This window comes from Anabrus simplex, chromosome 6 (assembly GCF_040414725.1).
Source record: "Anabrus simplex isolate iqAnaSimp1 chromosome 6, ASM4041472v1, whole genome shotgun sequence".
NCBI classification, from domain to species: Eukaryota; Metazoa; Arthropoda; class Insecta; order Orthoptera; family Tettigoniidae; genus Anabrus; species Anabrus simplex.
The window spans coordinates 233,186,558-233,204,848 of record NC_090270.1 but is presented as its reverse complement, the minus strand read 5'-3'; the positions used below and the strand labels follow the sequence as shown (position 1 = coordinate 233,204,848).

The 18,291-nt window shown below is 41.4% G+C and overlaps 1 protein-coding gene across 2 annotated transcripts in view; it reads right to left on the bottom strand.

Moving 5' to 3' along the window:
* LOC136875945 (uncharacterized) overlaps positions 1-18,291 on the bottom strand; it is a 335,536-nt gene that overhangs the window by 85,310 nt on the left and 231,935 nt on the right. The gene's annotated exons all lie outside the window — the stretch shown is intronic.

Genomic DNA, 18,291 nt, shown 5'->3' with positions numbered 1-18,291 from the left:
ATCTATTTCGCTGAATGGAACTTTCAAATTTTGTAACAAGGTTGATGTATGATTAGGGAGGGTGCCTCTTGTTTCGAATAGGTGGCCTTTCATAATACGTCGATAGATAGGTATGTTGTACTTTGCTGATAGGTAAGGCAAGCATGGTAAATAAACAGCATGTCTTTCTAGATCCACATCCTGGACCTAATTCCAGTCTCTTTGAAAGCGAATGGTGGGATCTGAAATCATCACTCGACTGTCCTTTCGGCTGATCGCCATGATGTCAGGGCTCGGTAGAGATGCAGTGCGCCTGCCATCCATGCTGTTTTATTTTTCCTTCTCAACTGTGTAGGCCGCAGTCTCCCAATATGCCTGCTAGTTACAACTTACTGATTGTGCTCTCTGCGATCAAATAGCAACTCAAAGAAGCTACAGAGATGTTCCAATGCGCTGTTCTGATAAATTTACATAAAAGCAAGAGCATAGGCCTATAGGTGCAATAAAATGAAAGCTATAACTCAAACGATAAAACTGTGGCGATAGGCAGCTGTGATTGGTTGAAATTCTTTATATTCGTATACTGGATTGGTCACTGATTGAGGGGTACCTCGCCTGGTTAATACTCAGAGGTTTACTTAATAAAATGTCCACTTCTATGTTACTGGAACGACTTTAATTGCTACTTAGTTCAAGACGTGATTCTCTGTTGAGTGGTGTGTTTTTGTGTACAAGTCACTCTGCGCTGCACGTACTGTTTATGCTTGAATAATATACAATATATAACGTGGCTATTTATAAAGTGTCTACCATCAATCGTCTTTCCGAAACATCACTTCGGCATTTCACCGTGCTCCTTCACTTCCTTCTGCGCAGAGGAGTTTAAAATTTAAAATCCACAGCTTGTTTCCAGTCATTCGACCGGGTCAGGAATGGAATGAATGAAGCCCCCCTTTACCGGCGAGGAGAGGAACTGTGCCGGCTGCCGAAGCCTGTCTCACTCCTCTGGAGCAATGATTAAATGAATGACAGATGAAATGAAATGATATTGGAGAGTGCTGCTGGAATGAAATATGACAGGGGAAACCGGAGTACCCGGAGAAAAACATGTCCCGCCTCCACTTTGTCCAGCACAAATCTCACTTGGAGTGACCGGGATTTGAACCACGGAACCCAGCGGTGAGAGGCCGGCGCGCTGCCGCCTGAGCGACAGAGGCTGCGAGCAGAGGAGTGTCCGTGTTCAACTTGACGATATACCTTTATAGGGAAAACAACCAGTTACATTTTTCCTTCGGAAGATTTACTTTCATCCTTAATTTCTTAGAAAAACTTATCTATACTCCTGGTTAGCGTGCTGGCCTTTGGTCAGAGGGGTCCCGGGTTCGATTCCCGGCAGAGTCGGGAATTTTCACCATAATTGGTTAATTTCGCTGGCACAGGGGCTGAGTATATGTGTCGTCTTCATCATCATTTCATCCTACACGACGCGCAGGTCGCCTACGGGTTTCAAATGAAAAGACCTGCATATGGCGAGCCGAACTTGTCCTCGAACACTCCCGGCACTAAGAGCCGTACGCCATTTCATTTCATCTCTACTTCTTCAAAATATCAAGTGGTCGGTAACAATGTGAACCGAGTATATGAGCGCTAGAGGCTTGGTCATACTGATACATAATTTAAAAAATAAAAAGCTACATCTCGTGCAGGTATCAATTTATGAGCTGTCAAAGTTAGCCAATCAGATCGCTTCGCGGGATTCAAATAAGATTTGCGAGGCGGTGTTGCTAAATCTGCACTTGAGTTAGGACGGGCTTAAGAGCAAAAATCGAAGAATCGACGCCGACAATGGACGGCAATGTCAACAATGACTACTTGCGTTGTGATGCGAATTGAAGTCCGCATACCACAATGTTGCTTAACGAACATCAGCTACCGAAGCTGGAGAAATCAACACCGACCTGGGTTACAGTCGCAGTCACAGTAGCGTACTTGTTATGGCACCATCCTATCAGCACGGAGGTCCGTGTTGAAATCTCTCCAATGGCGAAGTTCTTCTTCGATTAGTGCTCAGAAGCCGGTCTTAAGTCACATGTAGATTTAGCAACACCGCCATGCAAAGCTCGTTTGAATTCGCCCGCGGAAAGATCTGACTGGCCAATTTAAGCAGCTGATAAAATGACAAGGGCATGAGAGATCGAATTAATTTCTTTTTCAAATTATTTATCAGTATGACGAACCCTCTAACGTTCAATACTTGGCTCACATTGTTTCCGACTTTCTGACCACCCTGTATATGTTTCAAATGCCCATGTGCAGTATATCACTTGCTGCATCCCATTCTGTCGTTTGTTATTCATTTTCCGCAACTTCAATTTATACATGTGATTTTCCCCAGATTTTTTAAAAAGTATTGAAGATATTAGCATGACATTTCATTTATATGAATACCATTCTTTAGGCTCTTTTCATTGAAACTAGTTGCTTAATTTTCAGTAGCTAGTTGCTTTACGTCGCACCGACACAGATAGGTCTTATGGCGGCGATGGGATAGGAAAGGCCTAGGAGTTGGAAGGAAGCGGCCGTGGCCTTAATTAAGGTACAGCCCCAGCATTTGCCTGGTGTGGAAATGGGAAACCACGGAAAACCATCTTCAGGGCTGCGACAGTGGAATTCGAACCCACTATCTCCCGGATGCAAGTTCACAGCCGCGCGCTGCTAATCGCACGGCCAGCTCGCCCGGTATTTATGTTTTCAGTAAACTTGTTAACTGTAAGTTATTCATAGGGAAACATATAAAGATCACACAGATTTTATAGGTAAAATTCACATGTTTATTCTGCAAATGCATATTTTTTGTAATATTTCTAATTTATTGTAGGCTGTTTAAATTTGTCAAGTACGGCCCCTTGGTACGGCCTTGCTACATACGATGTTACAAAATCCGTTCACTTATGTTGCTATAGTACCCTTTGTCCTTAGGCAAACCTGTGGCTGTTGCGGGGAAATTATATAATAAATAAATAAATAAATAAATAAATAAATAAATAAATAAATAAATAAATAAATAAATAAATAAATAAATAATGATATAAACACATTATAATATCAATTATGTTTTATTTATGAAATAAAGGAGATACAGCGCAACTCGTTGCCCGATCTGTAGTTAGTTAGAATTTTAATAATTCAATTTGTACTTTATGAATCGAGGGCTTTTAAAAAGAAGCGCCAATCCAGAAAGGAGTGAGACAAGGCTGCAGTTTGTCCCCTCTCCTTTTCAATGTTTACATAGAACAGGCAGTAAAAGAAATCAAAGAGAAATTTGGAAAGGGAATCACAGTCCAAGGAGAGGAAATCAAAACCTTGAGATTTGCCGATGATATTGTTATTTTATCTAGGACTGCAGAAGATCTCGAGAAGTTGGTGAATGGTATGGATGAAGTCTTGGGTAAGGAGTACAAGATGAAAATAAATAAGTCCAAAACAAAAGTAATGGAGTGCAGTCGAACGAAGGCAGGTGATGTAGGAAATATTAGATTAGGAAATGAAGTCTTAAAGAAAGTAGATGAATATTGTTACTTGGGTAGTAAAATAAGTAACGATGGCAGAAGTAAGGAGGACATAAAATTCAGACTAGCACAAGCAAGGAAGAGCTTTCTTAAGAAAATAAATTTGCTCACTTCAAACATTGATATTGGAATTAGAAAGATGTTTTTGAAGACTTTTGTGTGGAGCGTAGCATTGTATGGAAGTGAAACATGGACGATAACTAGCTCAGAAAGAAAGAGAATAGAAGCTTTTGAAATGTGGTGTTACAGAAGAATGCTGAAGGTGAGATGGATAGATCGAATCACAAATGAAGAGATACTGAATCGAATTGGTGAGAGGAGATCGATTTGGCTAAATTTGACGAGACGAAGAGATAGAATGATAGGACACATCTTAAGACACCCAGGACTTGTTCAGTTGGTTTTTGAAGGAAGTGTAGGTGGTAAGAACGGTAGGGGTAGACCAAGGTATGAATATGACAAGCAGATTAGAGCAGATGTAGGATGCAATAGTTACGTGGAAATGAAAAGGTTAGCACAGGATAGGGTGGCATGGAGAGCTGCATCAAACCAGTCTATGGACTGATGACTCAAACACAACACAACCTAATGTATTCACTCTACTAATAGTAATAGCTTAGGTCTACTACGAAACAGATAGCCCATATATTTCACAGATTATTTATACACATTCGGGGATTTATGAAGATTAGTATGCTTGTTCCAGCAGCTGGGATTGCAATAAAGATCCCTGCAGCCTCTGAATAATATGATGTGAACTGTCACAAGTGATTTACAAAATCCAACATTACTTCAGCATAAATAAAATTGAAAAAAAAATGGAAATTCATGGTAGGAAGCGGCAATATTCGTACTCACAACTGTAAATGCAAAATAATGTTGACATTCTGGGCCGTCCGTGATTGCTAAAAGTGTAACGAGATATTTATATGACATTCTGGAAATGAAATAATCCCATTTGGGAGCGATTCTCTCAATTCTTCAGCGTGACAAACACAATGAATAAGCCAAGCGACTGGCAAGACCAGTTACCTGATATCTCATATTGGGTTATGTCGCAGTAATTCTGAGTTAGCATGACGTTAAATCTCGTGATGCAGTGGCAAACTTTGCTCTAGACTTGAAAATATATTTTAAAAGTACCATATAAACTTTTTAAGAGATGTTTTATGTGAGCTGCGAAGTACAGTGACATGAGTAAAAACTAAACAGAGATAAAGATACAACGTTAATGCGCGCGGAGACAGAAGATAAAACACTGGAGATTTATATTCTCTCATGAGGAACTCTGTGGTGGTGATTATTGCTTCAAGAGGAAGTACATCTGGGCGACCATCCTCAATTTGCACTCATAAGAAATGAAAACCGAAGATGTCCAATCCTTCGAAAATAAAGAAGGTATCGGCAAAAGAAAGGGAAGAGCTACAAAGGGCGTTAAAACGAAAGACTCCCAAATACCGTCGGGGCTGGAAGAAAACAAGAGTCGACCAAGATAGGTCAGACAGGGAAGATTACAGTGAGGAGACAGGCTAAGCAAGTGGAAACAATTCCAGGCTCAGCAAGGGGCCCCTGGTCACCAACATATGCTCCAAAATTGAGAGCCCCTCTAGGTTCGTCTTTTAGGTACATTTTAAGACATTCTTCTTCCTCTTATTCTTATTCTTATTCTTCTAGCGCCGTATTCACAATCGGACGTTGGCGATCATCTTGGCTGCCTTTTTCCTTTGCTGTTTCTGCCCAGAATAGGGAAATAGTTGTTTGTTCGAACTACTGTCGCAGGTTTTCCAGGCTAGACGTGCGGGATCTCCCAGGACCTCTTTTCCACTCGATCTTCACTTGTATAATTATTCTGAGGAGGGTTCAAGTTTCCGGGTGCCTCATGATATGACCAAAGTGGGAGACCTTCATCAATCATCAATTAGTCACCACTGATCTGCATTTAGGCTGTTGCCCAGGTGGTGGATTCGCTATATGTTGTCTTTATTAATTGCAAAGAATTTGGAAATTGATTGAACATCCCCCTTGGTAAATTATTCCAATCCCTAACTCCCCTTCCTATAAGCGAATATTTGCTCCAATTCCCCCCCTTCAATTTCAACTTTATATTCATACTGTGACATTCGCTTGACCTTGACAGCCCTACACAGTTATTTTACCTTGCACATCCTGGTCAATACTTCCTCATTCCGTATTTTATCTATCAGTCTGATACGAAGCATGCGACGTAGACCCACATTTCAAATGCTTCTAATCTTCTCATTGATGTTTTTGTCAGTCCAGGATTAGACTCCGTACACCACGATGAAGAACACACAGCACCGTGCTTCCCTAAACCGAAGCTGTAATGGTAGTTCTCTGCTACAGAGCACTTGACGGAGGCTTGCAAATGCTACCCTGGCTTCTAAATGCGGCAAATAATTTCTTGACAATGGTCTCAGTGCTCGTTGACAACGCTGCCAAGGTACCTGATCTTCTCGACCCTCTGAATCGGAACTTCGTTGACCCATAGACCGGAATCTACGACAAAGCCCTTGCAATTATGCATTCGGTATTCTATAAGTTCAAGTTTAGATCAAGATTTTCACATATTTCAACCACTTTCGACAAAACCGCGGCCACCCCTCCTCTCCTCGGTTCGTCGGTCGGAGTGCAGAGTCATCGAACCACGGACCATCCATGGTCACTTGTAGGCCGATGCCTACTCTGCAACCGCTGACCCTTTCGACCTCCTTTATATTTCACAACTGCTGAGGGGCAAGTGGTAATTTGTTAAGGGAATGATGATATCGTTAGTGTAGTATCAAACGGTGTGCCTTTGTACCCATTGTAGTGTTTTCTTAGATATTCTAGAAAAGAAGAAAGAAAAATCCAACGAGCGATTTGGCCGTGCGGTTAGGGGCGCGCAGCTGTGAGCTTGTATTCGGAAGATAGTGGGTTCGAACCCCATTGTCGTCAGTCCTGAAGATGGCTTTCTGTGGTTTCCCATTTTCACACAAGGCAAAAAGGCTGTATCTTTTTTTTAAATGCTATTTGTTGAGGGCGTCGACCTATAGAGATCGCTTGCCTTTACTTGCACCATATGGTATGAACCTGGGTGTAATTGGAATTCCGGAAGTGTAGAGTGTTGAATGTGAGGAAAGGAACGTCGTCAGGGCAGGGATATTAATCATTTACAATTAAAAACTCTTACCCGGCCGGGAATCGAACCCGGGGCCGCCGGGTGACAGGCGGACGCGTTGCCCCCTACACCGTGGGGCCGGACGGGGCTGAACCTTAATTGAGGCCACGACCGCTTCCTTTACACTCCTAGCCCTTTCCTATCCCATCGTCACCATACGACTTATGCACCTGTACCGGTGCGATGTAACTTGCAAAAAATAAAAAAATAAAAATTTCTCAGTCTAAAAGCAGTTCCGTTTACAAGAGGCGCATGGGGAAGCCGATCGAGCATAACACACTCCATCTCTGAATCGAGTAGCGAATTATAACAAGAAGTGGTACTGTACTTCCCGATAGACTATGCACTGCAGTGGCACGGTATGGCTTCGTCACAAACAAGGTAGCGAGAGGCTCAACCACTTGGCATTCAGGCGACGTGGTTTTACTGCACACTCAGCAGTGGCGTAGACCACTGGGGAGGGGTCATAGTTACAAAGTGATGATAGATCATCATGAAGGTGGTTATGCGTGAGTGTAAAAACACTGATACAAATGAATTATGTTGATATTCAGATTGCAGTACCGATACACTACAAAATCTTACAGAACAAGAATAAAATGATCAAGGTAAACTCTTTTAAAGCCAATAGTGTGTTCAAATGACAATCCAAAATCCAACTTTCGAGGCTCCTTAGAAAACAGATTGAAGAGATCTGTTGGTTTTACAGTTATGTCTCTGTGAATTTTAAAAGAGCCAATCCACTGAGTCGACTTTCACTTGTTTATTGTCAGTTTATTTTTATTTTCTTTAGTAAAACTTCCATTGGGGGGAGGGATAATCCCTGGCTAAACCACTGAGTCTTAAAAACGAGTAAGTTGTCAAGTAAAAGAGGGACCAACTTAATCATCACGTTTTTAGAGCACACTGATTTTAGATACGACAAGCGAGACCTTTACCGACTATCGTGTCAATTAAGGTCTTGTCCATTAATTTTATACCGCGCGAGTTGGCCATGGGGTTAGGAGCGCGCAGTTGTGAGCTTGCATTCGGGAGATAGTGGGTTCGAACCCCACTGTCGGCAGCCCTGAAGAGGGTTTTCCGTGGTTTCCCATTTTCACACCAGGAAAATGCTGGGGCTGTATCTTAATTAAGGTCACGGCCGCTTCCTTACCACTCCTTGGCCTTTCCTATCCCTTCGTCGCAATGAGACCTATCTGTGTCAGTGTGACGTAAAACAAATTGCATAAACAAATAGTACTTTTCACTGTCTAGTGTGCCATCGGTTATTTTCCTTTAAAATCATCATGAAACCTCTCATTTGACATAATTTAGGTATTAGATTGCATTGACCTACTGTCCGCCACTGTTGTATAGTGTTTGGTGTGATTAGCTGTCACCCCTGGAGGCCTGGGCTCGATTCCCAACTCTGCCACGAAATTTGAAAAGTAGTACGAGAGCTAGAACGGTCCACTCAGCCTCGGGAGGTCAATTGAGTAGACGGAGGGGTTTATTTCCTATCTCAGCCTGACTCGAAGTGGTTTCGCACTTCTCCTCCAATAAATGCCGGGATGGTACCTAACTTACCCCCCTCCCTGCTGAGCATAGCAGGTGAGGCCACCTGGACGAGGTATTGGCCCTCCTCTCCAGCTGTATCCTCCGGACCCAAAAGTTTCACGCTCTAGGACACTGCCCTTGAGGCGGTAGAGATGGAATCCCTCGCTGAGTACGAGAGAAAACGCAATGCAGGAGGGTAAACTAATTAAGAAAGAAAGAAAGAAAGAAAGAAAGAAAGAAAGAAAGAAAGAAAGAAAGAAAGAAGGAAAGAAGATTGCATTCGACTGAGTGGTTAATGATTTTATTTTGCAAACATCCCTGAAAATTGCATTTTAAAAACGCGTGTTATAGGTTCGCCATCCCTGGGCACCATCTGATGACCTCACAAGAATCTCAGACAACGTGTCAATATTGCCCCCAGAAGACAACACGGGGCAGAAAATGCGACTCTGGTGTGTATGCAAGTGCTTTTTTTTCTTTTTGCTATTGACTTTACGTCGCACCGACACAGATAGGTCTTATGGCGACGATGGGATAGGAAAGGGATAGGAGAGGGAAGGAAGCGGCCATGGCCTTAATTAAGGTACAGCCCCAGCATTTGCCTGGTGTGAACATGGGAAACCACGGAAAACAATCTTCAGGGCTGCCGACAGTGGGGTTCGAACCCACTATCTCCCGAATACTGGATACTGGTCGCACTTAAGCGACTGCAGCTATCGAGCTCGGTGCAAGTGCTTTTCTGGGCAAGTCACTCAAAGGAGACATTTCTTATTAACGTGATTATATGAGTGTTGTGACAAGTTTTTTACAATATTCTCTAACAGTTCGTCAGTAGTAATTTCATATTGTATTGATGAACATTATATTATTAAAATGGAAAGCAATGGATGTTGTTAAAATCATAGCATTCCGCATAATTTGTTAAAATTTCTCCCGAAAAGCCTACTCTCCTTTTTGTAGGACACACTTATTTTCACAAAATAATGTCTGAATGGCCGAACTCCTATTAGAATCATGTTTAGTTGACTCCACTTAATTAATTTTTGAGAAAAAATATATGAATCCACGAAAATAATTTAATTTAGTTATACACGGTATGTGGGTAGCGTGTCTGTCTCTTAACCGGACGTCGCGGATGGATTCCTGGCCAGGCCAGAAATTTTTACCTATATCTTAGGCTTGATTCGAGATCCACTCAGTCTAGATGAGAACACTTGGGGAGCTCTCTGATGGTGAGATAACGACCGCTATCTAGAATGCCAAGAATAACGGCCGAGAGGATTCGTTACGCTGACCACGCAACAGCTCGTAATGCGCAGGCATTCGGGCTGAGCAACGCTTGCTTGTCAGGCAGGCACGATGTAGTAGTACTCGTGGCGCTCGACTACGGACATTTTGGACTCGTTCAATTCTCACTGACTCAATCTTTCTACTCGTTTTCATTTGCGGTATGTTTATTCTTTAAATTCATATTAAAATTAAATTAATATAGGTATTATGACATTTGAGATTTTTTCACTAAATTCTGAAATATTTCACATTTTTCATACAGTTAACTTTCCTCACATATACTACAGATATCGACAGATCTCACATAATAGGAATAAAAGGAGTTTCACTAAGAGGAAAAGTCCTCTCAGTTTTAATTACTGCGTTCATGAGGTGAAAGTACCTCACGGGAATCATTTTGTTTTCCTAGTTTGGCGTCGCACTCACCCATCGAAAGTTTTCGGCGATTCAATGATGAGAAAGGGCTATTGTTGGAGACATAGCAGCCGTGGCCTTAATTAAGGTACTTTCCTGATATGAAAATTGGAAACCACGGAAAACCACCGGGGGATAACTGTAAGTACCAAGGTGTTAATCTACGGAAATGTCCTTATTCCGTTAATCACATTAAAGAGGTTGTAAATAAGGTTGCAGACCATTTCACCTAGTTATTTAGGGGTTGTAGTAAGGATGAAAACGAGATAGCGTACTAGTAAGACCCAAATTAGAGTATGGTTTCAGTGTATGGGATCCTCACGAGGATTACTTGATACGAGGATAAAGCGATCCAAAGGAAAGCAGTACGATTTGTTCTGAGTGATTTCCGACAAAAGAGTAGTTTTAAGAAAATGTTGCAAACTTTGAACTGAGAAGACTTGGGAGTAAGCAGACGAGCTGCTCGACTAAAAGGTATGTTCCGAGCTGGCACTGGAGAGATGCCGTGGAATGACATTAGTAGACGAATAAGCTTGAGTGGAGGTTTTAATGGTAGGGAAGATCAAATATGACGATAAAGTTGGAATTCAAGAGGCCAAGTTGGTGGAAATATTAGTTTATAGGAAGCGAAGGTTAGGGATTGGAATTATTTACCAAGAGAGATGTTCGGAAAATTTCCAAGTTATTTGAAATTATTTAATAAAAGACTGGGCAAACAACTGATAGAGTAACACTCCTAAACACAGGTAAGTAGTGACTGACTGACCGACTGACTCAACGACACCTGCAGTACGCGCTGTCAGGTCGCGGTCCCAAGTCATTGATTTTACACCACGTGTCAAGTTCTGAATTCACCTCACTGTTGCAAAAGCTGACATTTGAGTTATTTGGGTGGGTTCTTTAGAAGTAAATTATTATATTTTTTACTAGAGTCTGGTGTAGGCCTACAGCGTTTTGGGACACATGGCCTTTTACCGAGGGTACCAAACGATATACGTATTGTACGTGAAAAGTAAAAAGTCAACAGGCTTTTCTCGTGTGTGGTAGTGGGCTCATCAGTTTCCAATTATCATAGAAGACCTTAAAATGGAAGGAAGCCTGAACTTTCATGTGACCTGATATTCCACGAGACCTTTAGTTTTATGCGGAACTCGAATGATAGGGACGAGACATTTCACTTCAAAAATCCTATACGCATTTGCCATAATTGTGAAATACCACTGACAATGCCACTCGACTATCACGCTCCCATTCGAAACTTTATTTTTTTACTGCTATAAGAATGAGTTTGAATGAGTAAATTCGGACGATGATTGTTCGTCTCCATTGCTGAATGGTCAGCCTCGTGGTCTTCGGTTCAGAGGGTGCTGACTTCGATACCCGCCCAGGGAGAGGTTATTTGTGTTTGTCTCAATATACTTATCGTCAATTACACACGACACATCATACTACGAACTACCACAGAAACGTGTAAGAGTGAATAAATCCCTCAAACAATAGCGTTTGCGTCAGGAAGGGCATCTGGCTGTAAAACATGTAACAAAGTTTGCACCCAGGACCCACTACCACACACACACACACAAGGTGTGGGAAAAGCGGCAGAGAAAAGAGATGAAGAAGATCGGAAATAGAGTATTTAGAGTTGGCTAGCCAAGGTTAACTGCTCAGTGACACACAACTAGGACACACAAAAATATGTGCGATGAGTTGGTCTCTATTATAAACCCCGCGAGCTCGGTTGTGACAGAGCCATTACGGTAACAACGTCGAGACCGCTTGGATGCGCTTGGATTTCTCTTGCTGACTCACTTTTCTGCACGCTCTCTCTCAGTCTAACATACCAACGGTCGGTGAATTATAAAAAAAACCGGTGGAACAATTAATCAGTCTATGAAAGCGAGTTGGCTGGGACAGATACGAAGAAAGCAATAAGCCTACGCAGATTCACTGTAGACTAGCTTTTTTTTTTGCTAGTGGCTTTACGTCGCACCGACACAGATAGGCCTTAAGGCGACGATGGGATAGGAATGGGCTATGAGTTGGAAGGAAGCGGTCGTGGCCTTAATTAAGGTACAGCCCCAGCATTTGCCTGGTGTGAAAATGGGAAACCACGGAAAACCATCTTCAGGGCTGCCGATAGTGGGATTCGAACCTACTATCTCCCGGATGCAAGCTCACAGCCGCGCGCCTCTACGTGCACGGCCAACTCGCCCGGTTGTAGACTAGCTAATTCTGCGTGTGGGTCAGTTATTGCGCTGTATCTCTACAGGTAGAAATGGCTTTCTGTCATTATATTTAGAATGTTCGGCCAATTCTTTCGACTGTTTGAGTTGCACCAGACCGATTTCAATGATCAAATGAGACATCATAACGTGAATAGTAACAGTTCCAGTTCTTAGTCGTCTTTGTCTTATTATTATTATTATTATTATTATTATTATTATTATTATTATTATTATTATTATTATTATTATCTTCTCAGCCTCATCACGTGTTTAACCGGGTAGACTTTAGCGTCCCTAATTTTCTTGCCGTCCCCAGCTTCCTCTCGGTTCGAGACTTTCTCTCTCAGATCTTCCGTTATTTTGTTCCTCCATCTCAACTTTGATTTTCCTTGCTTTCATCTACCATTTACCACCGAGGTTTGGACTCTCTTCAACACATACCCCTCGTTTCGTCGTTGTACTTGACCATACCATCGTAGTCACCTTTCCAGCGTTTTCTTTCCCCAGACAACCCACCTTTACTGTTCCTCTAATGTATTCACTTCTTATTTTATCCTCTCTGGTGACCACACACATCCAGCGTAACATCCGCATTTTTGCCACTTCCAATTTATTTTCTTGGACGTTAGTATGGGGCCATGTTTCCTCGGCATACACTACTGACTTGTACATCTTCCCTTTCTGTAGTTCACCTTGCTGTCACAAAGCATTTCGCTCATCTTTCTCAGTTGAACCAGCCACATTGTATCCTGTGTTATATTTCATCTTCCAGATCACCACCTCTTTGTAAGTACACCCATCCCCCAGTTTCAGATCACCTGAAACTGGGGGAGGAGAGTAATCATTTATTGTAATCCAAAATGTGTTTTTCATACATGCATTATTTTCCTTATTACTACATTAAACGTATCAACTATTTCAAACCCGTTTCTAAATTTTAGTTTTTCTTTACAGTTTAATTATTTATGTAAATATTTATTTTATGTATTTATTTTATTTATTTATTTATTTATTTATTTATTTATTTATTTATTTATTTATTTATTTATTTTGTCCTATACGCTAACAGAGTTTTACAGTCTAGGACAGGGATGGCAAACCTTTACCAACTAGCGTGTCAGCGTCTAGTGTGCCATCGGTTATTTTCCTTTAAAATCATCATGAAAACCCACATTTGACTTCACTTAGGTATTAGATTGCACTACATACACATCCATTTGGTTGAATATTTCATGACTTTATTTTGCAAACATCACTGAAAATGACATTTTTAAAACAGGTGCATTGTAAGAAAGGTATATGTTTGCTTTAACCTAATTTTTTTAATGGCAATAGAATTAATTGAGACATAATTTTTATTAAAGCGTATTGTTAAAATATGCAATGTCGCTAGATTTTCTACCTATTTCTTACATGTTAAAAACATTAAAATATGTTAATATTTTGTCTGTCGTTCCACGTAAGTCGTGTTCGCATGTCCTAGGTTCGCCATCCCTGGTCTAGGACAAACATCTATCTTACCCTCCCTAAGTTGCATTAGTGCTTCATCTCATCAGACTTTATAGAGTTATCCTACAATTACAACATACATTTTGAATGAACTGAATGACTGAAAGATGAAATGAGTGCCTATATGAATTGGTGAGTGAATGATTTCATGACTGAATTGTGCTAATGCATGCATGAATGAATAAACTGTCTTCTCACCCATCCACGGATAAATGACCCCAGATACTTGCATGTGGTTACCGCTGGCATCTGCACTTCTTGGAGCGCAACCCAAAGACCTTCTTTCTCTGCAGTACTCACATATTCCGTTTGTACCCTACTAATTTTCACGCTTTTCTCTACTAGGGCTTATCTCCATTTCTCAGCTTCCCTTCCAATGGATCTTTACTTAGTTCACGTAAGATAACATGATCAGCACACAACAAACACAAAGCTTGCACATTCCCATCGAGAAACACATTAAATAAGCATGGGCCGAGGGCTGATCCCTGGTGTAAAACCAACTCTTACTGGGAAACTGTTAATGTCGTTCCTAGAGTACTTTTCTATTCTTTGACCACTCATTAATACAACACCTTCACGGTCATTCTACCATGATATAATATGTATGTCCTTAAAAAAATAATTTGTTGCTGCAGTTATAAACGGAATGCGGTGTTATTAAAAGCATCGATTGTAATGGAACTTTACAGAATGTAAGACATCAGAACATCACTGCACATGCCGTGCGAACATGACAAAATGAGTGATCCTAAACAGGAATCAGGCAGTTTCCTCGTTTGTACACAAAAGGTGCATAAAACAACTCGGTTCAATCCGGAAAAATAACTTAACAGACCATGGAAATTTCTTATTTTAGATATGAAAAATATATTCTTCCTTTTCGTTCGGTTGTTTTGAAGTTGATTGTCTCATTATACAGGCTGTAATAATAAGATACAGCCAAACTTTCAGAACCTGTTTCTCACTCGCAGAAGAAGATAATATGTTATATGGACGTGGGTTCGAAACGCTTTATTTTCATCTTAGAACTCTACGTAGTATATTAATCATGGGAAACACAAAGCAACAGAAACGTACCAGCATACAACAGAAACTCTTTTTTTACATCAAATGTGCAAAATGTTCTCCGTTAGCATTGATACATGCATACGTAATTCTCCAGGGATACATCAGCGTATCCGGGACTCAATGCGACGGCGGACTGGTGCATATATCAATGGTAACGGAGGGCATTTTGAATTTAGTCCCACAGGGCTACTTTCACGTGCCGGTAAATCAACCGACACGAGGCTGACGTATTTGAGCACCTTCAAATGTCACCGGACTGAGGCAGGATTAACCTTGTCAAGTTGTGGTCAAGAAGCCAGCGCAGCGCCTCAACCTTCTGAGCCAATCAGCCCGGCTGTATGTATGTATGTATGTATGTATGTATGTATGTATGTATGTATGTATGTATGTATGTATGTATGTATTAATTCTCTGCAGCACGTACTCACAGCAGGGAGAGCATTTCCTTTTATAAATATATCATTCGTTTCTCTAGCGTCTGTCAGCTATGATTTGACGTCACACTGGGTAAATTCACTGCCGTTTTTAAGGCGTTCGTCAGGGACTATGGGAGTTAAAAGTGACATCGCTGCTTCTTCCTTGCTCATTATTAAAGGATAGCTCCCTTGGTCGATCAGTGGTAAGATGACGATCTCCGGATTAAACCCTAGCAAGTGTAGGTAGTCGGATTGTTTTTAAGACAAGGGAGAAGTCCGTATGAAACTCCATGGTGTACGACGTGGGGAATGAAAACGATCTCTGGCGACACATTTGATGTTCGCCCGACAACATTAATTAAAATAGGTCGTCCAATAGTGTGGTTATGTTGCTTATGGTGGTGATTACTCTTTTTTTTTTTGCTAGTTGTTTTACGTCGCACCGACACAGATAGGTCTTATGGCGACGATGAGGCAGGAAAGGGCTAGGAGTGGGAAGGAAGCGGCCGTGGCCTTAATTAAGGTACAGCCCCAGCATTTGCTTGGTGTGAAAATGGGAAACCACGGAAAACCATTTTCAGGGCTGCCGACAGTGGGGTTCGAACCTACTATCTCCCGAATACTGGCTACTGGCCGCACTTAAGCGACTGCAGCTATCGAGCTCGGTGATTACTCTTTTAAGAGGAAGTACAACTGGGTAGCGACACTGTATTAGCACTAACGCTGGTGGGATCCTCAATAGCTCCGCCATCAACTGTCATAGATGGCCCAGCATCACTGAAGAGGCGTACTAGGGAAATGAGGAGTGAGGTAGTTTCCCGTTGCTTTTCTCACCGAACCAGAGTTGCTATTACATATCAGTCTGCCAAGCCCACTGAAATGCATACACCAACCGACCCTATGAGCAACTTTTTCACACCATTCATAGCAGGGACTGGCTGCATAAGGATTGGCATTACTAGCATCGCTCATACCTCAGTCACTTTCATATTGTCAAAGCCAAGGATCAGACAGAGACAGATCTAAACACGGAAAAAATGGATAAGGTCTTTACAGTCCCAAAAATGAGGGTATCGGTAAAATAAAGCGAAGGAGTACGAAGGGCGTGAAAACTGAAAGACTCCCTAGGGCTTGAAAACCTAATATCGTCGGGGCCGGAAAAGAACAGCAGTTCACCAAGGGATGTCGGATAGTAAAGATGAAGGTGAGGAACCTTACACAAGTAAGTAGAAGTAATGCAGGACTCAGCTAAAGGGACCGTGATCGCCAACCCATGCTCCCAAATGGTCCCCCTTTTAGTCCCGTCTTACGACAGGGAGGGGATACATTGGATGATATTCTATCGCCTCCACCCACAGGGGAAGCTCAATAGTGTTCAGTTCTTCTCTTATCTGGTAGAGTAAAGTTGACCGTCGAAATTGACTTGCAGCCAGATCAAAATGTCTGCAGACGCTCTTCTTCTCTAAATAATAATAATAATAATAATAATAATAATAATAATAATAATAATAATAATAATAATAATAATAATAATAATAATAATAATAATAATAATAATAATAATAATGAAAATTCATAGCCTGTTTCCAGTCACTCGATCGGGTTAGGAATGGAACGAATGTAGCCCCCTTCTAGCGGCGAGGATAGGAATTGTGCCGCCTGCCGAAGCCTGTCGCACTCCTCTGGGGCAATGATTAATGACTGATAGATGAAATGGAATGATACTGGAGAGTGTTGCTGGAATGAAAGATGACAGGAAAAACCGGAGTACGCGGAGAAAAACCTCTCCCGCCTCCGCTTTGTCTAGCACAAAGCTCACTTGGAGTGACCGGTATTTGAACCACGGAACCCAGTGGCGAGAGGCCGGCGCGCTGCTGCATGGGGCACGGAGGATCTATAATAATAATAATAATAATAATAATAATAATAATAATAATAATAATAATAATAATAATAATAATATGTCACTAACTACTTTTGCGGTTTTCGCAGAAGCCTAAGTGCCTGAATTCTGTCTGATAGGTAGGTGTTATTTCACGTGTCAGGAAATGTACTGACATGCTGTGGATGAATTTGAGCACCATCAAATACCAATGCACTCAGATGGGATTGATCCCGCCAACTTCAGCTCGGAAAACCATCCCTGTATCTTTTTCTTCTCATTATTATTATTATTATTATTATTATTATTATTATTATTATTATTATTATTATTATTATTATTACTATTATTATTATTATTCAATGGTTAGGTACGGCTAATTGTCTTACAGCTGGTAATAATAAAGAAAGGTGTACTTTCAGCTTTACGTGAGCGTCTAATGAGCGATGTTCCTATCGCCTAAGGCAGTCGAGAATAGGCAGTGAAACCACATCCTCCTCCTCCTCGAGAAATGGTGTCAGCTGCGATCATAACAGTGTCACTGATCTAATGACACACTTCCTTCTCATCTCATCTCCATGCTAACACCAAGAGGGTAATCAATTGGAACAGGCGAGAGAACAACACTGCTGGTTGGAATGGGTTCATTTGTTCGCACTGTTTACAATATTTTTTATTTGTTTGACAGAATGGAATTGAGTGCGTTCACTCAGGTAAACCAATAGAAAATAACTGGATTCGTCATCATGCCGTGAATGGCGAGATGCAATCAAAATTACATCAGATGTTTCTGCTGTACGGACTATTCCCGGCAGAACCCAGGACGGTAACCTCTGTCACAGATGCGTCTCGCAGAAAGAAATACTGGCACACGTTCTGGGTTCATGCACCTTTGGTGAATTACTGAGGAACTCGCGTCATCATGAAATAAGAACTGTACTTCCAGAAGAGCCCCAAAAGAAAGCTCATAGCTACGCGACCCACACGAATAATAATAATAATAATAATAATAATAATAATAATAATAATAATAATAATAATAATAATAATAATAATAATGTTATCCCGTGTGGGGATTTACCAGTTACCTCCATCGGGCGCGTCCCATTGGAATTGGGGAAGCTCGCTGGCTCTGCCGCCAGCAGAGTCAGAGGGTAGTAGGGAAATAAAATACCACCGTGAAAAAAGAACTGGTCCCTTGCCTGGGTTACGGCGAAGACTG